Source organism: Stenella coeruleoalba (assembly GCF_951394435.1).
Source record: "Stenella coeruleoalba genome assembly, contig: scaffold_166, whole genome shotgun sequence".
NCBI classification, from domain to species: domain Eukaryota; kingdom Metazoa; phylum Chordata; class Mammalia; order Artiodactyla; family Delphinidae; genus Stenella; species Stenella coeruleoalba.
Genome location: NW_027646175.1, coordinates 264317 through 289674, shown reverse-complemented (window position 1 = coordinate 289674; position 25358 = coordinate 264317). Strand labels below are relative to the sequence as shown.

General features: G+C 43.9%; 1 long non-coding RNA gene across 9 annotated transcripts in view; it reads left to right on the top strand.

Annotated features, from left to right (window-relative positions):
* LOC307181287 overlaps window positions 1–25358 on the top strand; it is a 405967-nt gene that overhangs the window by 156017 nt on the left and 224592 nt on the right. For 8 of the 9 annotated variants that reach the window (XR_013826325.1, XR_013826326.1, XR_013826327.1 and 5 more), the window contains exons 2-5: window positions 9815–9900; window positions 14555–14636; window positions 16129–16210; window positions 20867–20948. This is a non-coding gene — a long non-coding RNA (uncharacterized lncRNA). The remainder of the gene's footprint in view (window positions 1–9814; window positions 9901–14554; window positions 14637–16128; window positions 16211–20866; window positions 20949–25358) is intronic. The other variant, XR_013826324.1, reaches the window with a different exon arrangement.

Sequence of the window (25358 nt, the reverse complement as noted above, 5' to 3'; positions counted from 1 at the left end):
TGCTTGATTCTCTTTCGGAGACATAGCAATCCATAGGTTTTAAGATACTTACTAGTCAGGTACATTCTTAGGCGTTTAATATGCGGTGTTGAGTCCATTTCGTTGAGCAAGGAGTAGCTCTTGTCTATTCCATATTTGGCTTAAGGAACTTTATCTGTGCTCATTTCAATCTCTGGTTTTATGCAGCACCCCAACTCACCTTTCCCCTTAAGCAAGCATAAGTTGGTTTTCTAAATTTGAGACCCTGTTCTGTTCTGTAATTCAGTTCCTGTGTAGCCAAGTTTCCATTCCGTGTATTACTGATATCTTATGATGTTTCTTTTTCTGTGTGACTTATTTCAGTTAGAATCATCATACCTGAATCCACTCATTGTGATGCTAAGGGCCTGATGACACAGATTTCATTGCTGAGTGATATTGCTTTGTAAGTAAATACCACAACTTCTTTATCCATTTTTCACTTTCTGCGATGTTGAACTTGTACTGTAAACGAGGTTCTTGTAAACAGAGCCGTTCCAAACTTTGGGGTGGCTGTGTCTTTTTGATTTTAATTTCCCTAAGCTATAGGACCATAAGTGGCAGTGCCCTAGGTTCTGTTGCTTTGTTTTTTAGATGTTTCAGGAAACACCATACACTTCTCCCAAGTGGTTGTTGGCAATTTACATAACGCCCATCAGCATAACAAGGCTCCCAGTTCTCCATGGCCTGTCCTGCCTTTCTGGAGTTTACAGTTTTTTCAGATGGCCCTTTTGACCGGGGGGAAGTGAGACTTCATTGTAGTGCAGATTTCCTTTGCAAGCTTGCTTGGTTGGCCAAAAAGGGCGTATGCGTTTTTTCCTGAATATATTCAGGAAAAAACGCATACGCCCTTTTTGGCCAAGTGCATCATTGTGGACGTTCTGCCTCTTTTCCTATGCTTTCAATGCAATTCCAGTCTACCTCCTGAAATCGGTTTCCTGCAATTCTGCCCCGCTTTCAAGTCCTCTTGGCAGCCTTACTTCAGTCTATTTTTGGACGATAGCTGTCATTTATAACTCTGCAGGTTTGTGAATTACAGTGCCCCTGAGCTCCTTTCTTCAACTCGCTTTCTTGTGACCTGGCCGCAACACCACAGGATGTCTTCAGGCCCTAATCTGGTTCTGGCACGGCACGCTGAGCCTTTGGTTAATTCCTCTTCCTGGTGGGAAATGAGAGTTATATTTGCCCATCCAGACACCTCCAGCTAGTCTTTCATTGGTTCTCGCTATTCCTGTTCATCTTCCACAGAAATTGCAAACTGGGCCAAACAGGAAGTTAAAGGGACTGACTCTCCAAGTGGGGAGAGTGTTAGTAAAGCGTCTGGAATGTTGCACCCGAGTACCAGGGTACGAAAACTGAGACATATTTGAACACGTCTCCCGATCACATGGTTGATCATACTCTAGGTTCCACATGCATGTTTTAGATGAAGGAAGAATACCTTAAACCTGGGTAGTTGAAACCCGTGGAATGGGTACCATGCAATATGACTTCAAAGGGTCTTCATTTGCTCACGAACCTCTCCAATCCTATCACTGCTGCGTTTATGCCCCTGTACACATGCTTGATTCTCTTTCGGAGACATAGCAATCCATAGGTTTTAAGATACTTACTAGTCAGGTGCATTCTTAGGCGTTTAATATGGGGTTTTGTGTCCATTTCGTTGAGCAAGGAGTAGCGCTTGTGTATTCCATATTTGGCTTAAGGAACTTTATCTGTGCTCATTTCAATCTCTGGTTTTATGCAGCACCCCAACTCACCTTTCCCCTTAAGCAAGCATAAGTTGGTTTTCTAAATTTGAGAACCTGTTCTGTTTTGGAATGCAGTTCCTGTGTAGCCAAGTTTACATTCCGTGTATTAGTGATATCTTATGATGTTTCTTTTTCTGTGTGACTTATTTCAGTTAGAATCATCGTACCTGAATCCACTCATTATGCTGCTACGGGCCTGATGACATAGATTTCATTGCTGCGTGATACTGCATTGTACGTAAGTACCACAAGTTGTTTATCCATTTTTCACTTTCTGTGATATTGAACTTGTACGGTAAACGAGGTTCTTGTAAACGGAGGCGTCCCAAACTTTGGGGTGGCTGTGTCTTTTTGATTTTAATTTCCCTAAGCTATAGGACCATAAGCGCAAGTGCCCTCGGCTCTGTTGCTTTGTTTTTTAGATGTTTCAGGAAACACCATACACTTCTCCTGAGTGTCTGTTGGCAATTTAAATCCCGCCCATCAGCATAACAAGGCTCCCAGTTCTCCATGGCCTGTCCTGCCTTTCTGGATTTTACACTTTTATCAGATGGCCCTTTTGACCAGGGGGAAGTGAGACTTCATTGTAGTGCAGATTTCCTTTGCAAGCTTGCTTGGTTGGCCAAAAAGGGCGTATGCGTTTTTTCCTGAATATATTCAGGAAAAAACGCATACGCCCTTTTTGGCCAAGTGCATCATTGTGGACGTTCTGCCTCTTTTCCTATGCTTTCAATGCAATTCCAGTCTACCTCCTGAAATCGGTTTCCTGCAATTCTGCCCCGCTTTCAAGTCCTCTTGGCAGCCTTACTTCAGTCTATTTTTGGACGATAGCTGTCATTTATAACTCTGCAGGTTTGTGAATTACAGTGCCCCTGAGCTCGTTTCTTCAACTCGCTTTCTTTTGAGCTGGCCGCAACACCGCAGGATGGCTTCAGGCCCTAATCTGGTTCCGGTACGGCACGCTGAGCCTTTGGTTATTTCCTCTTCCTGGTGGGAAATGAGAGTTAAATTTGCCCGTCCAGACATCTCCAGCTAGCCTCTCATTGGTTCTAGCTATTCCTGTTCATCTTCCGCAGAAATTGCAAACTGGGCCAAACAGGAGGTTAAAGGCGCTGACTTTCCAAGTGGGGAGAGTGTTAGTAAAGCGTCTGGAATGTTGCACCCGAGTACCAGGGTACGAAAACTGAGACATATTTGAACACGTCTCCCGATCACATGGTTGATCATAATCTAGGTTCCACATGCATGTTTTAGCTGAAGGAAGAATACCTTAAACCTGGGTATTTGAAACCCGTGGAATGGGTAACATGCAGTATGACTTCAAAGGGTGTTCATTTGCTCACCGAACCTCTCCAATCCTATCACTGCTGCGTTTATGCCCCTGTACACATGCTTGATTCTCTTTCGGAGACATAGCAATCCATAGGTTTTTAGATACTTACTAGTCAGGTACATTCTTAGGCGTTTAATATGCGGTGTTGAGTCCATTTCGTTGAGCAAGGAGTAGCTCTTGTCTGTTCCATATTTGGCTTAAGGAACTTTATCTGTGCTCATTTCAATCTCTGGTTTTATGCAGCACCCCAACTCACCTTTCCCCTTAAGCAAGCATAAGTTGGTTTTCGAAATTTGAGACCCTGTTCTGTTTTGGAATGCAGTTCCTGTGTAGCCAAGTTTACATTCCGTGTATTAGTGATATCTTATGATATTTCTTTTTCTGTGTGACTTATTTCAGTTAGAATCATCATACCTGAATCCACTCATTGTGCTGCTAAGGGCCTGATGACACAGATTTCATTGCTGAGTGATATTGCTTTGTAAGTAAATACCACAACTTCTTTATCCATTTTTCACTTTCTGCGATGTTGAACTTGTACTGTAAACGAGGTTCTTGTAAACAGAGCCGTTCCAAACTTTGGGGTGGCTGTGTCTTTTTCATTTTAATTTCCCTAAGCTATAGGACCATAAGTGGAAGTGCCCTAGGTTCTGTTGCTTTGTTTTTTAGATGTTTCAGGAAACACCATACACTTCTCCCGAGTGGTTGTTGGCAAATTACATCCCGCCCATCAGCATAACAAGGCTCCCAGTTCTCCATGGTCTGTCCTGCCTTTCTGGATTTTACACTTTTTTCAGATGGCCCTTTTGACCGGGGGGAAGTGAGACTTCATTGTAGTGCAGATTTCCTTTGCAAGCTTGCTTGGTTGGCCAAAAAGGGCGTATGCGTTTTTTCCTGAATATATTCAGGAAAAAACGCATACGCCCTTTTTGGCCAAGTGCATCATTGTGGACGTTCTGCCTCTTTTCCTATGCTTTCAATGCAATTCCAGTCTACCTCCTGAAATCGGTTTCCTGCAATTCTGCCCCGCTTTCAAGTCCTCTTGGCAGCCTTACTTCAGTCTATTTTTGGACGATAGCTGTCATTTATAACTCTGCAGGTTTGTGAATTACAGTGCCCCTGAGCTCCTTTCTTCAACTCGCTTTCTTGTGACCTGGCCGCAACACCGCAGGATGTCTTCAGGCCCTAATCTGGTTCTGGCACGGCATGCTGAGCCTTTGGTTATTTCCTCTTCCTGGTGGGAAATGAGAGTTAAATTTGCCCGTCCAGACACCTCCAGCTAGCCTCTCATTGGTTCTCGCTATTCCTGTTCATCTTCCGCAGAAATTGCAAACTGGGCCAAACAGGAGGTTAAAGGGACTGACTCTCCAAGTCGGGAGAGTGTTAGTAAAGCGTCTGGAATGTTGCACCCGAGTACCAGGGGAAGAAAACTGAGACATATTTGAACACGTCTCCCGTTCACATGGTTGATCATACTTGGGTTCCACATGCATGTTTTAGCTGAAGGAAGAATACCTAAAACCTGGGTAGTTGAAACCCGTGGAATGGGTACCATGCAATATGACTTCAAAGGGTCTTCATTTGCTCACGAACCTCTCCAATCCTATCACTGCTGCGTTTATGCCCCTGTACACATGCTTGATTCTCCTTCGGAGACATAGCAATCCATAGGTTTTAAGATACTTACTAGTCAGGTACATTCTTAGGCGTTTAATATGCGGTGTTGAGTCCATTTCGTTGAGCAAGGAGTAGCTCTTGTCTATTCCATATTTGGCTTAAGGAACTTTATCTGTGCTCATTTCAATCTCTGGTTTTATGCAGCACCCCAACTCACCTTTCCCCTTAAGCAAGCATAAGTTGGTTTTCTAAATTTGAGACCCTGTTCTGTTCTGTAATTCAGTTCCTGTGTAGCCAAGTTTCCATTCCGTGTATTACTGATATCTTATGATGTTTCTTTTTCTGTGTGACTTATTTCAGTTAGAATCATCATACCTGAATCCACTCATTGTGCTGCTAAGGGCCTGATGACACAGATTTCATTGCTGAGTGATATTGCTTTGTAAGTAAATACCACAACTTCTTTATCCATTTTTCACTTTCTGCGATGTTGAACTTGTACTGTAAACGAGGTTCTTGTAAACAGAGCCATTCCAAACTTTGGGGTGGCTGTGTCTTTTTGATTTTAAATTCCCTAAGCTATAGGACCATAAGTGGAAGTGCCCTAGGCTCTGTTGCTTTGTTTTTTAGATGTTTCAGGAAACACCATACACTTCTCCCGAGTGGTTGTTTGCAATTTACATCCCGCCCATCAGCATAACAAGGCTCCCAGTTCTCCATGGCCTGTCCTGCCTTTCTGGATTTTACACTTTTTTCAGATGGCCCTTTTGACCGGGGGGAAGTGAGACTTCATTGTAGTGCAGATTTCCTTTGTAAGCTTGCTTGGTTGGCCAAAAAGGGCGTATGCGTTTTTTCCTGAATATATTCAGGAAAAAACGCATACGCCCTTTTTGGCCAAGTGCATCATTGTGGACGTTCTGCCTCTTTTCCTATGCCTTCAGTGCAATTCCAGTCTACCTCCTGAAATCGGTTTCCTGCAATTCTGCCCCGCTTTCAAGTCCTCTTGGCAGCCTTACTTCAGTCTATTTTTGGACGATAGCTGTCATTTATAACTCTGCAGGTTTGTGAATTACAGTGCCCCTGAGCTCCTTTCTTCAACTCGCTTTCTTGTGACCTGGCCGCAACACCGCAGGATGTCTTCAGGCCCTAATCTGGTTCTGGCACGGCACGCTGAGCCTTTGGTTATTTCCTCTTCCTGGTGGGAAATGAGAGTTAAATTTGCCCGTCCAGACACCTCCAGCTAGCCTCTCATTGGTTCTCGCTATTCCTGTTCATCTTCCGCAGAAATTGCAAACTGGGCCAAACAGGAGGTTAAAGGGACTGACTCTCCAAGTCGGGAGAGTGTTAGTAAAGCGTCTGGAATGTTGCACCCGAGTACCAGGGGAAGAAAACTGAGACATATTTGAACACGTCTCCCGTTCATATGGTTGATCATACTTGGGTTCCACATGCATGTTTTAGCTGAAGGAAGAATACCTAAAACCTGGGTAGTTGAAACCCGTGGAATGGGTACCATGCAATATGACTTCAAAGGGTCTTCATTTGCTCACGAACCTCTCCAATCCTATCACTGCTGCGTTTATGCCCCTGTACACATGCTTGATTCTCTTTCGGAGACATAGCAATCCATAGGTTTTAAGATACTTACTAGTCAGGTACATTCTTAGGCGTTTAATATGCGGTGTTGAGTCCATTTCGTTGAGCAAGGAGTAGCTCTTGTCTATTCCATATTTGGCTTAAGGAACTTTATCTGTGCTCATTTCAATCTCTGGTTTTATGCAGCACCCCAACTCACCTTTCCCCTTAAGCAAGCATAAGTTGGTTTTCTAAATTTGAGACCCTGTTCTGTTCTGTAATTCAGTTCCTGTGTAGCCAAGTTTCCATTCCGTGTATTACTGATATCTTATGATGTTTCTTTTTCTGTGTGACTTATTTCAGTTAGAATCATCATACCTGAATCCACTCATTGTGCTGCTAAGGGCCTGATGACACAGATTTCATTGCTGAGTGATATTGCTTTGTAAGTAAATACCACAACTTCTTTATCCATTTTTCACTTTCTGCGATGTTGAACTTGTACTGTAAACGAGGTTCTTGTAAACAGAGCCATTCCAAACTTTGGGGTGGCTGTGTCTTTTTGATTTTAAATTCCCTAAGCTATAGGACCATAAGTGGAAGTGCCCTAGGCTCTGTTGCTTTGTTTTTTAGATGTTTCAGGAAACACCATACACTTCTCCCGAGTGGTTGTTGGCAATTTACATCCCGCCCATCAGCATAACAAGGCTCCCAGTTCTCCATGGCCTGTCCTGCCTTTCTGGATTTTACACTTTTTTCAGATGGCCCTTTTGAACAGGGGGAAGTGAGACTTCATTGTAGTGCAGATTTCCTTTGCAAGCTTGCTTGGTTGGCCAAAAAGGGCGTATGCGTTTTTTCCTGAATATATTCAGGAAAAAACGCATACGCCCTTTTTGGCCAAGTGCATCATTGTGGACGTTCTGCCTCTTTTCCTATGCTTTCAATGCAATTCCAGTCTACCTCCTGAAATCGGTTTCCTGCAATTCTGCCCCGCTTTCAAGTCCTCTTGGCAGCCTTACTTCAGTCTATTTTTGGACGATAGCTGTCATTTATAACTCTGCAGGTTTGTGAATTACAGTGCCCCTGAGCTCCTTTCTTCAACTCGCTTTCTTGTGACCTGGCCGCAACACCGCAGGATGGCTTCAGGCCCTAATCTGGTTCGGGCCCGGCATGCTGAGCCTTTGGTTAATTCCTCTTCCTGGTGGGAAATGAGAGTTGAATTTGCCCGTCCAGACACCTCCAGCTAGCCTCTCATTGGTTCTCGCTATTCCTGTTCATCTTCCGCAGAAATTGCAAACTGGGCCAAACAGGAGGTTAAAGGGACTGACTCTCCAAGTCGGGAGAGTGTTAGTAAAGCGTCTGGAATGTTGCACCCGAGTACCAGGGGAAGAAATCTGAGACATATTTGAACACGTCTCCCGTTCACATGGTTGATCATACTTGGGTTCCACATGCATGTTTTAGCTGAAGGAAGAATACCTAAAACCTGGGTAGTTGAAACCCGTGGAATGGGTACCATGCAATATGACTTCAAAGGGTCTTCATTTGCTCACGAACCTCTCCAATCCTATCACTGCTGCGTTTATGCCCCTTTACACATGCTTGATTCTCTTTCGGAGACATAGCAATCCATAGGTTTTAAGATACTTACTAGTCAGGTACATTCTTAGGCGTTTAATATGCGGTGGTGAGTCCATTTCGTTGAGCAAGGAGTAGCTCTTGTCTATTCCATATTTGGCTTAAGGAACTTTATCTGTGCTCATTTCAATCTCTGGTTTTATGCAGCACCCCAACTCACCTTTCCCCTTAAGCAAGCATAAGTTGGTTTTCTAAATTTGAGACCCTGTTCTGTTCTGTAATTCAGTTCCTGTGTAGCCAAGTTTCCATTCCGTGTATTACTGATATCTTATGATGTTTCTTTTTCTGTGTGACTTATTTCAGTTAGAATCATCATACCTGAATCCACTCATTGTGCTGCTAAGGGCCTGATGACACAGATTTCATTGCTGAGTGATATTGCTTTGTAAGTAAATACCACAACTTCTTTATCCATTTTTCACTTTCTGCGATGTTGAACTTGTACTGTAAACGAGGTTCTTGTAAACAGAGCCATTCCAAACTTTGGGGTGGCTGTGTCTTTTTGATTTTAAATTCCCTAAGCTATAGGACCATAAGTGGAAGTGCCCTAGGCTCTGTTGCTTTGTTTTTTAGATGTTTCAGGAAACACCATACACTTCTCCCGAGTGGTTGTTTGCAATTTACATCCCGCCCATCAGCATAACAAGGCTCCCAGTTCTCCATGGCCTGTCCTGCCTTTCTGGATTTTACACTTTTTTCAGATGGCCCTTTTGACCGGGGGGAAGTGAGACTTCATTGTAGTGCAGATTTCCTTTGTAAGCTTGCTTGGTTGGCCAAAAAGGGCGTATGCGTTTTTTCCTGAATATATTCAGGAAAAAACGCATACGCCCTTTTTGGCCAAGTGCATCATTGTGGACGTTCTGCCTCTTTTCCTATGCCTTCAGTGCAATTCCAGTCTACCTCCTGAAATCGGTTTCCTGCAATTCTGCCCCGCTTTCAAGTCCTCTTGGCAGCCTTACTTCAGTCTATTTTTGGACGATAGCTGTCATTTATAACTCTGCAGGTTTGTGAATTACAGTGCCCCTGAGCTCCTTTCTTCAACTCGCTTTCTTGTGACCTGGCCGCAACACCGCAGGATGTCTTCAGGCCCTAATCTGGTTCTGGCACGGCATGCTGAGCCTTTGGTTATTTCCTCTTCCTGGTGGGAAATGAGAGTTAAATTTGCCCGTCCAGACACCTCCAGCTAGCCTCTCATTGGTTCTCGCTATTCCTGTTCATCTTCCGCAGAAATTGCAAACTGGGCCAAACAGGAGGTTAAAGGGACTGACTCTCCAAGTCGGGAGAGTGTTAGTAAAGCGTCTGGAATGTTGCACCCGAGTACCAGGGGAAGAAAACTGAGACATATTTGAACACGTCTCCCGATCACATGGTTGATCATACTTGGGTTCCACATGCATGTTTTAGCTGAAGGAAGAATACCTAAAACCTGGGTAGTTGAAACCCGTGGAATGGGTACCATGCAATATGACTTCAAAGGGTCTTCATTTGCTCACCGAACCTCTCCAATCCTATCACTGCTGCGTTTATGCCCCTGTACACATGCTTGATTCTCTTTCGGAGACATAGCAATCCATAGGTTTTAAGATACTTACTAGTCAGGTACATTCTTAGGCGTTTAATATGCGGTGTTGAGTCCCTTTCGTTGAGCAAGGAGTAGCTCTTGTCTATTCCATATTTGGCTTAAGGAACTTTATCTGTGCTCATTTCAATCTCTGGTTTTATGCAGCACCCCAACTCACCTTTCCCCTTAAGCAAGCATAAGTTGGTTTTCGAAATTTGAGACCCTGTTCTGTTCTGTAATTCAGTTCCTGTGTAGCCAAGTTTACATTCCATGTATTACTGATATCTTATGATGTTTCTTTTTCTGTGTGACTTATTTCAGTTAGAATCATCATACCTGAATCCACTCATTGTGCTGCTAAGGGCCTGATGACACAGATTTCATTGCTGAGTGATATTGCTTTTTAAGTAAATACCACAACTTCTTTATCCATTTTTCACTTTCTGCGATGTTGAACTTGTACTGTAAACGAGGTTCTTGTAAACAGAGCCATTCCAAACTTTGGGGTGGCTGTGTCTTTTTGATTTTAAATTCCCTAAGCTATAGGACCATAAGTGGAAGTGCCCTAGGCTCTGTTGCTTTGTTTTTTAGATGTTTCAGGAAACACCATACACTTCTCCCGAGTGGTTGTTGGCAATTTACATCCCGCCCATCAGCATAACAAGGCTCCCAGTTCTCCATGGCCTGTCCTGCCTTTCTGGATTTTACACTTTTTTCAGATGGCCCTTTTGAACAGGGGGAAGTGAGACTTCATTGTAGTGCAGATTTCCTTTGCAAGCTTGCTTGGTTGGCCAAAAAGGGCGTATGCGTTTTTTCCTGAATATATTCAGGAAAAAACGCATACGCCCTTTTTGGCCAAGTGCATCATTGTGGACGTTCTGCCTCTTTTCCTATGCTTTCAATGCAATTCCAGTCTACCTCCTGAAATCGGTTTCCTGCAATTCTGCCCCGCTTTCAAGTCCTCTTGGCAGCCTTACTTCAGTCTATTTTTGGACGATAGCTGTCATTTATAACTCTGCAGGTTTGTGAATTACAGTGCCCCTGAGCTCCTTTCTTCAACTCGCTTTCTTGTGACCTGGCCGCAACACCGCAGGATGGCTTCAGGCCCTAATCTGGTTCTGGCCCGGCATGCTGAGCCTTTGGTTAATTCCTCTTCCTGGTGGGAAATGAGAGTTGAATTTGCCCGTCCAGACACCTCCAGCTAGCCTCTCATTGGTTCTCGGTATTCCTGTTCATCTTCCGCAGAAATTGCAAACTGGGCCAAACAGGAGGTTAAAGGGACTGACTCTCCAAGTCGGGAGAGTGTTAGTAAAGCGTCTGGAATGTTGCACCCGAGTAACAGGGGAAGAAATCTGAGACATATTTGAACACGTCTCCCGTTCACATGGTTGATCATACTTGGGTTCCACATGCATGTTTTAGCTGAAGGAAGAATACCTAAAACCTGGGTAGTTGAAACCCGTGGAATGGGTACCATGCAATATGACTTCAAAGGGTCTTCATTTGCTCACGAACCTCTCCAATCCTATCACTGCTGCGTTTATGCCCCTGTACACATGCTTGATTCTCTTTCGGAGACATAGCAATCCATAGGTTTTAAGATACTTACTAGTCAGGTACATTCTTATGCGTTTAATATGCGGTGTTGAGTCCATTTCGTTGAGCAAGGAGTAGCTCTTGTCTATTCCATATTTGGCTTAAGGAACTTTATCTGTGCTCATTTCAATCTCTGGTTTTATGCAGCACCCCAACTCACCTTTCCCCTTAAGCAAGCATAAGTTGGTTTTCTAAATTTGAGACCCTGTTCTGTTCTGTAATTCAGTTCCTGTGTAGCCAAGTTTCCATTCCGTGTATTACTGATATCTTATGATGTTTCTTTTTCTGTGTGACTTATTTCAGTTAGAATCATCATACCTGAATCCACTCATTGTGCTGCTAAGGGCCTGATGACACAGATTTCATTGCTGAGTGATATTGCTTTGTAAGTAAATACCACAACTTCTTTATCCATTTTTCACTTTCTGCGATGTTGAACTTGTACTGTAAACGAGGTTCTTGTAAACAGAGCCATTCCAAACTTTGGGGTGGCTGTGTCTTTTTGATTTTAAATTCCCTAAGCTATAGGACCATAAGTGGAAGTGCCCTAGGCTCTGTTGCTTTGTTTTTTAGATGTTTCAGGAAACACCATACACTTCTCCCGAGTGGTTGTTGGCAATTTACATCCCGCCCATCAGCATAACAAGGCTCCCAGTTCTCCATGGCCTGTCCTGCCTTTCTGGATTTTACACTTTTTTCAGATGGCCCTTTTGAACAGGGGGAAGTGAGACTTCATTGTAGTGCAGATTTCCTTTGCAAGCTTGCTTGGTTGGCCAAAAAGGGCGTATGCGTTTTTTCCTGAATATATTCAGGAAAAAACGCATACGCCCTTTTTGGCCAAGTGCATCATTGTGGACGTTCTGCCTCTTTTCCTATGCTTTCAATGCAATTCCAGTCTACCTCCTGAAATCGGTTTCCTGCAATTCTGCCCCGCTTTCAAGTCCTCTTGGCAGCCTTACTTCAGTCTATTTTTGGACGATAGCTGTCATTTATAACTCTGCAGGTTTGTGAACTACAGTGCCCCTGAGCTCCTTTCTTCAACTCGCTTTCATTTGAGCTGGCCGCAACACCGCAGGATGGTTTCAGGCCCTAATCTGGTTCCGGTATGGCACGCTGAGCCTTTGTTTATTTCCTTTTCCTGGTGGGAAATGAGAGTTAAATTTGCCCGTCCAGACACCTCCAGCTAGCCTCTCATTGGTTCTCGCTATTCCTGTTCATCTTCCGCAGAAATTGCAAACTGGGCCAAACAGGAGGTTAAAGGGACTGACTCTCCAAGTCGGGAGAGTGTTAGTAAAGCGTCTGGAATGTTGCACCCGAGTACCAGGGGAAGAAAACTGAGACATATTTGAACACGTCTCCCGATCACATGGTTGATCATACTTGGGTTCCACATGCATGTTTTAGCTGAAGGAAGAATACCTAAAACCTGGGTAGTTGAAACCCGTGGAATGGGTACCATGCAATATGACTTCAAAGGGTCTTCATTTGCTCACCGAACCTCTCCAATCCTATCACTGCTGCGTTTATGCCCCTGTACACATGCTTGATTCTCTTTCGGAGACATAGCAATCCATAGGTTTTAAGATACTTACTAGTCAGGTACATTCTTAGGCGTTTAATATGCGGTGTTGAGTCCATTTCGTTGAGCAAGGAGTAGCTCTTGTCTATTCCATATTTGGCTTAAGGAACTTTATCTGTGCTCATTTCAATCTCTGGTTTTATGCAGCACCCCAACTCACCTTTCCCCTTAAGCAAGCATAAGTTGGTTTTCGAAATTTGAGACCCTGTTCTGTTCTGTAATTCAGTTCCTGTGTAGCCAAGTTTACATTCCGTGTATTACTGATATCTTATGATGTTTCTTTTTCTGTGTGACTTATTTCAGTTAGAATCATCATACCTGAATCCACTCATTGTGCTGCTAAGGGCCTGATGACACAGATTTCATTGCTGAGTGATATTGCTTTGTAAGTAAATACCACAACTTCTTTATCCATTTTTCACTTTCTGCGATGTTGAACTTGTACTGTAAACGAGGTTCTTGTAAACAGAGCCATTCCAAACTTTGGGGTGGCTGTGTCTTTTTGATTTTAAATTCCCTAAGCTATAGGACCATAAGTGGAAGTGCCCTAGGCTCTGTTGCTTTGTTTTTTAGATGTTTCAGGAAACACCATACACTTCTCCCGAGTGGTTGTTTGCAATTTAAATCCCGCCCATCAGCATAACAAGGCTCCCAGTTCTCCATGGCCTGTCCTGCCTTTCTGGATTTTACACTTTTTTCAGATGGCCCTTTTGACCGGGGGGATGTGAGACTTCATTGTAGTGCAGATTTCCTTTGTAAGCTTGCTTGGTTGGCCAAAAAGGGCGTATGCGTTTTTTCCTGAATATATTCAGGAAAAAACTCATACGCCCTTTTTGGCCAAGTGCATCATTGTGGACGTTCTGCCTCTTTTCCTATGCCTTCAGTGCAATTCCAGTCTACCTCCTGAAATCGGTTTCCTGCAATTCTGCCCCGCTTTCAAGTCCTCTTGGCAGCCTTACTTCAGTCTATTTTTGGACGATAGCTGTCATTTATAACTCTGCAGGTTTGTGAATTACAGTGCCCCTGAGCTCCTTTCTTCAACTCGCTTTCTTGTGACCTGGCCGCAACACCGCAGGATGTCTTCAGGCCCTAATCTGGTTCTGGCACGGCATGCTGAGCCTTTGGTTATTTCCTCTTCCTGGTGGGAAATGAGAGTTAAATTTGCCCGTCCAGACACCTCCAGCTAGCCTCTCATTGGTTCTCGCTATTCCTGTTCATCTTCCGCAGAAATTGCAAACTGGGCCAAACAGGAGGTTAAAGGGACTGACTCTCCAAGTCGGGAGAGTGTTAGTAAAGCGTCTGGAATGTTGCACCCGAGTACCAGGGGAAGAAAACTGAGACATATTTGAACACGTCTCCCGATCACATGGTTGATCATACTTGGGTTCCACATGCATGTTTTAGCTGAAGGAAGAATACCTAAAACCTGGGTAGTTGAAACCCGTGGAATGGGTACCATGCAATATGACTTCAAAGGGTCTTCATTTGCTCACCGAACCTCTCCAATCCTATCACTGCTGCGTTTATGCCCCTGTACACATGCTTGATTCTCTTTCGGAGACATAGCAATCCATAGGTTTTAAGATACTTACTAGTCAGGTACATTCTTAGGCGTTTAATATGCGGTGTTGAGTCCATTTCGTTGAGCAAGGAGTAGCTCTTGTCTATTCCATATTTGGCTTAAGGAACTTTATCTGTGCTCATTTCAATCTCTGGTTTTATGCAGCACCCCAACTCACCTTTCCCCTTAAGCAAGCATAAGTTGGTTTTCGAAATTTGAGACCCTGTTCTGTTCTGTAATTCAGTTCCTGTGTAGCCAAGTTTACATTCCGTGTATTACTGATATCTTATGATGTTTCTTTTTCTGTGTGACTTATTTCAGTTAGAATCATCATACCTGAATCCACTCATTGTGCTGCTAAGGGCCTGATGACACAGATTTCATTGCTGAGTGATATTGCTTTTTAAGTAAATACCACAACTTCTTTATCCATTTTTCACTTTCTGCGATGTTGAACTTGTACTGTAAACGAGGTTCTTGTAAACAGAGCCGTTCCAAACTTTGGGGTGGCTGTGTCTTTTTGATTTTAAATTCCCTAAGCTATAGGACCATAAGTGGAAGTGCCCTAGGCTCTGTTGCTTTGTTTTTTAGATGTTTCAGGAAACACCATACACTTCTCCCGAGTGGTTGTTGGCAATTTACATCCCGCCCATCAGCATAACAAGGCTCCCAGTTCTCCATGGCCTGTCCTGCCTTTCTGGATTTTACACTTTTTTCAGATGGCCCTTTTGACCAGGGGGAAGTGAGACTTCATTGTAGTGCAGATTTCCTTTGCAAGCTTGCTTGGTTGGCCAAAAAGTGCGTATGCGTTTTTTCCTGATTCAGGAAAAAACGCATACGCCCTTTTTGGCCAAGTGCATCATTGTGGACGTTCTGCCTCTTTTCCTATGCTTTCAATGCAATTCCAGTCTACCTCCTGAAATCGGTTTCCTGCAATTCTGCCCCGTTTTCAAGTCCTCTTGGCAGCCTTACTTCAGTCTATTTTTGGACGATAGCTGTCATTTATAACTCTGCAGGTTTGTGAATTACAGTGCCCCTGAGCTCCTTTCTTCAACTCGCTTTCTTGTGACCTGGCCGCAACACCGCAGGATGGCTTCAGGCCCTAATCTGGATCCGGCACGGCACGCTGAGCCTTTGGTTAATTCCTCTTCCTGGTGGGAAATGAGAGTTAAATTTGCCCGTCCAGACACCTCCAGCTAGCCTCTCATTGGTTCTCGCTATTCCTGTTCATCTTCCGCAGAAATTGCAAACTGGGCCAAACAGGAGGTTAAAGGGACTGACTCTCCAAGTCGGGAGAGTGTTAGTAAAGCGTCTGGAATGTTGCACCCGAGTACCAGGGGAAGAAAACTGAGACATATTTGAACACGTCTCCCGATCACATGGTTGATCATACTTGGGTTCCACATGCATGTTTTAGCTGAAGGAAGAATACCTAAAACCTGGGTAGTTGAAACCCGTGGAATGGGTACCATGCAATATGACTTCAAAGGGTCTTCATTTGCTCACCGAACCTCTCCAATCCTATCACTGCTGCGTTTATGCCCCTGTACACATGCTTGATTCTCTTTCGGAGACATAGCAATCCATAGGTTTTAAGATACTTACTAGTCAGGTACATTCTTAGGCGTTTAATATGCGGTGTTGAGTCCATTTCGTTGAGCAAGGAGTAGCTCTTGTCTATTCCATATTTGGCTTAAGGAACTTTATCTGTGCTCATTTCAATCTCTGGTTTTATGCAGCACCCCAACTCACCTTTCCCCTTAAGCAAGCATAAGTTGGTTTTCGAAATTTGAGACCCTGTTCTGTTCTGTAATTCAGTTCCTGTGTAGCCAAGTTTACATTCCGTGTATTACTGATATCTTATGATGTTTCTTTTTCTGTGTGACTTATTTCAGTTAGAATCATCATACCTGAATCCACTCATTGTGCTGCTAAGGGCCTGATGACACAGATTTCATTGCTGAGTGATATTGCTTTTTAAGTAAATACCACAACTTCTTTATCCATTTTTCACTTTCTGCGATGTTGAACTTGTACTGTAAACGAGGTTCTTGTAAACAGAGCCGTTCCAAACTTTGGGGTGGCTGTGTCTTTTTGATTTTAAATTACCTAAGCTATAGGACCATAAGTGGAAGTGCCCTAGGCTATGTTGCTTTGTTTTTTAGATGTTTCAGGAAACACCATACACTTCTCCCGAGTGGTTGTTGGCAATTTACATCCCGCCCATCAGCATAACAAGGCTCCCAGTTCTCCATGGCCTGTCCTGCCTTTCTGGATTTTACACTTTTTTCAGATGGCCCTTTTGACCGGGGGGAAGTGAGACTTCATTGTAGTGCAGATTTCCTTTGCAAGCTTGCTTGGTTGGCCAAAACGGGCGTATGCGTTTTTTCCTGAATATATTCAGGAAAAAACGCATACGCCCTTTTTGGCCAAGTGCATCATTGTGGACGTTCTGCCTCTTTTCCTATGCTTTCAATGCAATTCCAGTCTACCTCCTGAAATCGGTTTCCTGCAATTCTGCCCCGTTTTCAAGTCCTCTTGGCAGCCTTACTTCAGTCTATTTTTGGACGATAGCTGTCATTTATAACTCTGCAGGTTTGTGAATTACAGTGCCCCTGAGCTCCTTTCTTCAACTCGCTTTCTTGTGAGCTGGCCGCAACACCGCAGGATGGCTTCAGGCCCTAATCTGGATCCGGCACGGCACGCTGAGCCTTTGGTTAATTCCTCTTCCTGGTGGGAAATGAGAGTTAAATTTGCCCGTCCAGATACCTCCAGCTAGCCTCTCATTGGTTCTCGCTATTCCTGTTCATCTTCCGCAGAAATTGCAAACTGGGCCAAACAGGAGGTTAAGGGACTGACTCTCCAAGTCGGGAGAGTGTTAGTAAAGCGTCTGGAATGTTGCACCCGAGTACCAGGGTACGAAAACTGAGACATATTTGAACACGTCTCCCCATCACATGGTAGATCATAATCTAGGTTCCACATGCATGTTTTAGCTGAAGGAAGAATACCTTAAACCTGGGTAGTTGAAACCCGTGGAATGGGTACCATGCAATATGACTTCAAAGGGTCTTCATTTGCTCACCGAACCTCTCCAATCCTATCATTGCTGCGTTTATGCCCCTGTACACATGCTTGATTCTCTTTCGGAGACATAGCAATCCATAGGTTTTAAGATACTTACTAGTCAGGTACATTCTTAGGCGTTTAATATGCGGTGTTGAGTCCTTTTCGTTGAGCAAGGAGTAGCTCTTGTCTATTCCATATTTGGCTTAAGGAACTTTATCTGTGCTCATTTCAATCTCTGGTTTTATGCAGCACCCCAACTCACCTTTCCCCTTAAGCAAGCATAAGTTGGTTTTCTAAATTTGAGACCCTGTTCTGTTCTGTAATTCAGTTCCTGTGTAGCCAAGTTTACATTCCGTGTATTACTGATATCTTATGATGTTTCTTTTTCTGTGTGACTTATTTCAGTTACAATCATCATACCTGAATCCACTCATTGTGCTGCTAAGGGCCTGATGACATAGATTTCATTGCTGAGTGATATTGCTTTGTAGGTGAATACCACAACTTCTTTATCCATTTTTCACTTTCTGCGATGTTGAACTTGTACTGTAAACGAGGTTCTTGTAAACAGAGCCGTTGCAAACTTTGGGGTGGCTGTGTCTTTTTGATTTTAATTTCCCTAAGCTATAGGACCATAAGTGGAAGTGCCCTAGGCTCTGTTGCTTTGTTTCTTAGATGTTTCAGGAAACACCATACACTTCTCCCAAGTGTCTGTTGGCAATTTACATCCCGCCCATCAGCATAACAAGGCTCCCAGTTCTCAATGGCCTGTCCTGCCTTTCTGGATTTTACACTTTTTTCAGATGGCCCTTTTGACCGGGGGAAAGTGTGAATTCATTGTAGTGCAGATTTCCTTTGCAAGCTTGCTTGGTTGGCCAAAAAGGGCTTATGCGTTTTTTCCTGAATATATTCAGGAAAAAACGCATACGCCCTTTTTGGCCAAGTGCATCATTGTGGACGTTCTGCCTCTTTTCCTATGCTTTCAATGCAATTCCAGTCTACCTCCTGAAATCGGTTTCCTGCAATTCTGCCCCGCTTTCAAGTCCTCTTGGCAGCCTTACTTCAGTCTATTTTTGGACGATAGCTGTCATTTATAACTCTGCAGGTTTGTGAATTACAGTGCCCCTGAGCTCCTTTCTTCAACTCGCTTTCTTGTGACCTGGCCGCAACACCGCAGGATGGCTTCAGGGCCTAATCTGGTTCCGGCCCGGCATGCTGAGCCTTTGGTTAATTCCTCTTCCTGGTGGGAAATGAGAGGTAAATTTGCCTGTGCAGACACCTCCAGCTAGTCTCTCATTGGTTCTCGCTATTCCTGTTCATCTTCCACAGAAATTGCAAACTGGGCCAAACAGGAGGTTAAAGGGACTGACTCTCCAAGTCGGGAGAGTGTTAGTAAAGCGTCTGGAATGTTGCACCCGAGTACCAGGGGAGGAAAACTGAGATATATTTGAACACGTCTCCCGTTCACATGGTTGATCATACTCTGGGTTCCACATGCATGTTTTAGCTGAAGGAAGAATACCTAAATCCTGGAGAGTTGAGACCCGTGTAATGGTTACCATGCTATATGACTTCAAAGGGTCTTCATATGCTCACCGAACCTCTCCAATCCTATCACTGCTGCGTTTATGCCCCTGTACACATGCTTGATTCTCTTTCGGAGACATAGCAATCCATAGGTTTTAAGATACTTACTAGTCAGGTACATTCTTAGGCGTTTAATATGGGGTGTTGAGTCCATTTCATTGAGCAAGGAGTAGCTCTTGTCTATTCCATATTTGGCTTAAGGAACTTTATCTGGGCTCATTTCAATCTCTGGTTTTATGCAGCACCCCAACTCACCTTTCCCCTTAAGCAAGCATAAGTTGGTTTTCTAAATTTGAGACCCTGTTCTGTTCTGTAATTCAGTTCCTGTGTAGCCAAGTTTCCATTCCGTGTATTACTGATATCTTATGATGTTTCTTTTTCTGTGTGACTTATTTCAGTTAGAATCATCATACCTGAATCCACTCATTGTGCTGCTAAGGGCCTGATGACACAGATTTCATTGCTGAGTGATATTGCTTTGTAAGTAAATACCACAACTTCTTTATCCATTTTTCACTTTCTGCGATGTTGAACTTGTACTGTAAACGAGGTTCTTGTAAACAGAGCCGATCCAAACTTTGGGGTGGCTGTGTCTTTTTGATTTTAATTTCCCTAAGCTATAGGACCATAAGTGGAAGTGCCCTAGGCTCTGTTGCTTTGTTTTTTAGATGTTTCAGGAAACACCATACACTTCTCCCGAGTGGTTGTTTGCAATTTACATCACGCCCATCAGCATAACAAGGCTCCCAGTTCTCCATGGCCTGTCCTGCCTTTCTGGATTTTACACTTTTTTCAGATGGCCCTTTTGACCGGGGGGAAGTGAGACTTCATTGTAGTGCAGATTTCGTTTGCAAGCTTGCTTGGTTGGCCAAAAAGGGCGTATGCGTTTTTTCCTGAATATATTCAGGAAAAAACGCATACGCCCTTTTTGGCCAAGTGCATCATTGTGGACGTTCTGCCTCTTTTCCTATGCTTTCAATGCAATTCCAGTCTACCTCCTGAAATCGGTTTCCTGCAATTCTGCCCCGCTTTCAAGTCCTCTTGGCAGCCTTACTTCAGTCTATTTTTGGACGATAGCTGTCATTTATAACTCTGCAGGTTTGTGAATTACAGTGCCCCTGAGCTCCTTTCTTCAACTCGCTTTCTTGTGACCTGGCCGCAACACCGCAGGATGTCTTCAGGCCCTAATCTGGTTCTGGCACGGCATGCTGAGCCTTTGGTTATTTCCTCTTCCTGGTGGGAAATGAGAGTTAAATTTGCCCGTCCAGACACCTCCAGCTAGCCTCTCATTGGTTCTCGCTATTCCTGTTCATCTTCCGCAGAAATTGCAAACTGGGCCAAACAGGAGGTTAAAGGGACTGACTCTCCAAGTCGGGAGAGTGTTAGTAAAGCGTCTGGAATGTTGCACCCGAGTACCAGGGGAAGAAAACTGAGACATATTTGAACACGTCTCCCGATCACATGGTTGAACATACTTGGGTTCCACATGCATGTTTTAGCTGAAGGAAGAATACCTAAAACCTGGGTAGTTGAAACCCGTGGAATGGGTACCATGCAATATGACTTCAAAGGGTCTTCATTTGCTCACCGAACCTCTCCAATCCTATCACTGCTGCGTTTATGCCCCTGTACACATGCTTGATTCTCTTTCGGAGACATAGCAATCCATAGGTTTTAAGATACTTACTAGTCAGGTACATTCTTAGGCGTTTAATATGCGGTGTTGAGTCCATTTCGTTGAGCAAGGAGTAGCTCTTGTCTATTCCATATTTGGCTTAAGGAACTTTATCTGTGCTCATTTCAATCTCTGGTTTTATGCAGCACCCCAACTCACCTTTCCCCTTAAGCAAGCATAAGTTGGTTTTCGAAATTTGAGACCCTGTTCTGTTCTGTAATTCAGTTCCTGTGTAGCCAAGTTTACATTCCGTGTATTACTGATATCTTATGATGTTTCTTTTTCTGTGTGACTTATTTCAGTTAGAATCATCATACCTGAATCCACTCATTGTGCTGCTAAGGGCCTGATGACACAGATTTCATTGCTGAGTGATATTGCTTTTTAAGTAAATACCACAACTTCTTTATCCATTTTTCACTTTCTGCGATGTTGAACTTGTACTGTAAACGAGGTTCTTGTAAACAGAGCCGATCCAAACTTTGGGGTGGCTGTGTCTTTTTCATTTTAATTTCCCTAAGCTATAGGACCATAAGTGGAAGTGCCCTAGGTTCTGCTGCTTTATTTTTTAGATGTTTCAGGAAACACCATACACTTCTCCCGAGTTGTTGTTGGCAATTTACATCCCGCCCATCAGCATAACAAGGCTCCCAGTTCTCCATGGCCTGTCCTGCCTTTCTGGATTTTACACTTTTTTCAGATGGCCCTTTTGACCGGGGGGAAGTGAGACTTCATTGTAGTGCAGATTTCCTTTGCAAGCTTGCTTGGTTGGCCAAAAAGGGCGTATGCGTTTTTTCCTGAATATATTCAGGAAAAAACGCATACGCCCTTTTTGGCCAAGTGCATCATTGTGGACGTTCTGCCTCTTTTCCTATGCTTTCAATGCAATTCCAGTCTACCTCCTGAAATCGGTTTCCTGCAATTCTGCCCTGCTTTCAAGTCCTCTTGGTAGCCTTACTTCAGTCTATTTTTGGACGATAGCTGTCATTTATAACTCTGCAGGTTTGTGAATTACAGTGCCCCTGAGCTCCTTTCTTCAACTCGCTTTCTTTTGAGCTGGCCGCAACACCGCAGGATGGCTTCAGGCCCTAATCTGATTCCGGTACGGCACGCTGAGCCTTTGGTTATTTCCTCTTCCTGGTGGGAAATGAGAGTTAAATTTGCCCGTCCAGACACCTCCAGCTAGTCTCTCATTGGTTCTCGCTATTCCTGTTCATCTTCCGCAGAAATTGCAAACTGGGCCAAACAGGAGGTTAAAGGCGCTGACTCTCCAAGTGGGGACAGTGTTAGTAAAGCGTCTGGAATGTTGCACCCGAGTACCAGGGGAGGAAAACTGAGACATATTTGAACACGTCTCCCGATCTCATGGTTGATCATACTCTGGGTTCCACATGCATGTTTTACCTGAAGGAAGAATACCTAAAACCTGGGTAGTTGAAACCCGTGGAATGGGTACCATGCAATATGACTTCAAAGGGTCTTCATTTGCTCACCGAACCTCTCTAATCCTATCACTGCTGCGTTTATGCCCCTGTACACATGCTTGATTCTCTTTCGGAGACATAGCAATCCCTAGGTTTTAAGATACTTACTAGTCAGGTACATTCTTAGGCGTTTAATATGCGGTGTTGGGTCCATTTCTTCGAGCAAAGGAGTAGCTCTTGTCTATTCCATATTTGGCTTAAGGAACTTTATCTGTGCTCATTTCAATCTCTGGTTTTATGCAGCACCCCAACTCACCTTTCCCCTTAAGCAAGCATAAGTTGGTTTTCTAAATTTGAGACCCTGTTCTGTTCTGTAATTCAGTTCCTGTGTAGCCAAGTTTACATTCCGTTTATTACTGATATCTTATGATGTTTCTGTTTCTGTGTGACTTATTTCAGTTAGAATCATCATACCTGAATCCACTCATTGTGCTGCTAAGGGCCTGATGACACAGATTTCATTGCTGAGTGATATTGCTTTGTAAGTAAATACCACAACTTTTTTATCCATTTTGCACTTTCTGCGATTTTGAACTTGTACTGTAAACGAGGTTCTTGTAAACAGAGCCATTCGAAACTTTGGGGTGGCTGTGTCTTTTTGATTTTAATTTCCCTAAGCTATAGGACCATAAGTGGAAGTGCCCTAGGCTCTCTTGCTTTGTTTTTTAGATGTTTCAGGAAACACCATACACTTCTCCCGAGTGTTTGTTGGCAATTTACATCCCGCCCTTCAGCATAACAAGGCTCCCAGTTCTCCATGGCCTGTCCTGCCTTTCTGGATTTTACACTTTTTTCAGATGGCCCTTTTGACCGGGGGGAAGTGAGACTTCATTGTAGTGCAGATTTCCTTTGCAAGCTTGCTTGGTTGGCCAAAAAGGGCGTATGCGTTTTTTCCTGAATATATTCAGGAAAAAACGCATACGCCCTTTTTGGCCAAGTGCATCATTGTGGACGTTCTGCCTCTTTTCCTATGCTTTCAATGCAATTCCAGTCTACCTCCTGAAATCGGTTTCCTGCAATTCTGCCCCGCTTTCAAGTCCTCTTGGCAGCCTTACTTCAGTCTATTTTTGGACGATAGCTGTCATTTATAACTCTGCAGGTTTGTGAATTACAGTGCCCCTGAGCTCCTTTCTTCAACTCGCTTTCTTGTGACCTGGCCGCAACACCGCAGGATGTCTTCAGGCCCTAATCTTGTTCCGGCCCGGCATGCTGAGCCTTTGGTTAATTCCTCTTCCTGGTGGGAAATGAGAGTTAAATTTGCCCGTCCAGACACCTGCAGCTAGCCTCTCATTGGTTCTCGCTATTCCTGTTCATCTTCCGCAGAAATTGCAAACTGGGCCAAACAGGAGGTTAAAGGCGCTGACTCTCCAAGTGGGGAGAGTGTTAGTAAAGCGTCTGGAATGTTGCACCCGAGTACCAGGGTACGAAAACTGAGACATATTTGAACACGTCTCCCGATCACATGGTTGATCATACTCTAGGTTCCACATGCATGTTTTAGCTGAAAGAAGAATACCTTAAACCTGGGTAGGTGAAACCCGTGGAATGGGTACCATGCAATATGACTTCAAAGGGTCTTCATTTGCTCACCGAACCTCTCCAATCCTATCACTGCTGCGTTTATGCCCCTGTACACATGCTTGATTCTCTTTCGGAGACATAGCAATCCATAGGTTTTAAGATACTTACTAGTCAGGTACATTCTTAGGCGTTTAATATGCGGTGTTGAGTCCATTTCGTTGAGCAAGGAGTAGCTCTTGTCTATTCCATATTTGGCTTAAGGAACTTTATCTGTGCTCATTTCAATCTCTGGTTTTATGCAGCACCCCAACTCACCTTTCCCCTTAAGCAAGCATAAGTTGGTTTTCTAAATTTGAGACCCTGTTCTGTTCTGTAATTCAGTTCCTGTGTAGCCAAGTATCCATTCCGTGTATTACTGATATCTTATGATGTTTCTTTTTCTGTGTGACTTATTTCAGTTAGAATCATCATACCTGAATCCACTCATTGTGCTGCTACGGGCCTGATGACATAGATTTCATTGCTGAGTGATACTGCATTGTAAGTGAATACCACAACTTCTTTATCCATTTTTCACTTTCTGCGATGTTGAACTTGTACTGTAAACGAGGTTCTTGTAAACAGAGCCGTTCCAAACTTTGGGGTGGCTGTGTCTTTTTGATTTTAATTTCCCTAAGCTATAGGACCATAAGTGGAAGTGCCCTAGGCTCTGTTGCTTTGTTTTTTAGATGTTTCAGGAAACACCATACACTTCTCCCAAGTGTCTGTTGGCAATTTACATCCCGCCCATCAGCATAACAAGGCTCCCAGTTCTCCATGGCCTGTCCTGCCTTTCTGGATTTTACACTTTTTTCAGATGGCCCTTTTGACCGGGGGGAAGTGAGACTTCATTGTAGTGCAGATTTCCTTTGCAAGCTTGCTTGGTTGGCCAAAAAGGGCGTATGCGTTTTTTCCTGAATATATTCAGGAAAAAACGCATACGCCCTTTTTGGCCAAGTGCATCATTGTGGACGTTCTGCCTCTTTTCCTATGCTTTCAATGCAATTCCAGTCTACCTCCTGAAATCGGTTTCCTGCAATTCTGCCCCGCTTTCAAGTCCTCTTGGCAGCCTTACTTCAGTCTATTTTTGGACGATAGCTGTCATTTATAACTCTGCAGGTTTGTGAATTACAGTGCCCCTGAGCTCCTTTCTTCAACTCGCTTTCTTGTGACCTGGCCGCAACACCGCAGGATGGCTTCAGGCCCTAATCTGGTTCCGGCCCGGCATTCTGAGCCTTTGGTTAATTCCTCTTCCTGGTGGGAAATGAGAGTTAAATTTGCCCGTCCAGACACCTCCAGCTAGCCTCTCATTGGTTCTCGCTATTCCTGTTCATCTTCCGCAGAAATTGCAAACTGGGCCAAACAGGAGGTTAAAGGGACTGACTCTCCAAGTCGGGAGAGTGTTAGTAAAGCGTCTGGAATGTTGCACCCGAGTACCAGGGTACGAAAACTGAGACATATTTGAACACGTCTCCCGTTCACATGGTTGATCATACTCTGGGTTCCACATGCATGGTTTAGCTGAAGGAAGAATACCTTAAACCTGGAGAGTTGAGACCCGTGTAATGGGTACCATGCAATATGACTTCAAAGGGTCTTCATTTGCTCACCGAACATCTCCAATCCTATCACTGCTGCGTTTATGCCCCTGTACACATGCTTGATTCTCTTTCGGAGACATAGCAATCCCTAGGTTTTAAGATACTTACTAGTCAGGTACATTCTTAGGCGTTTAATATGCGGTGTTGAGTCCA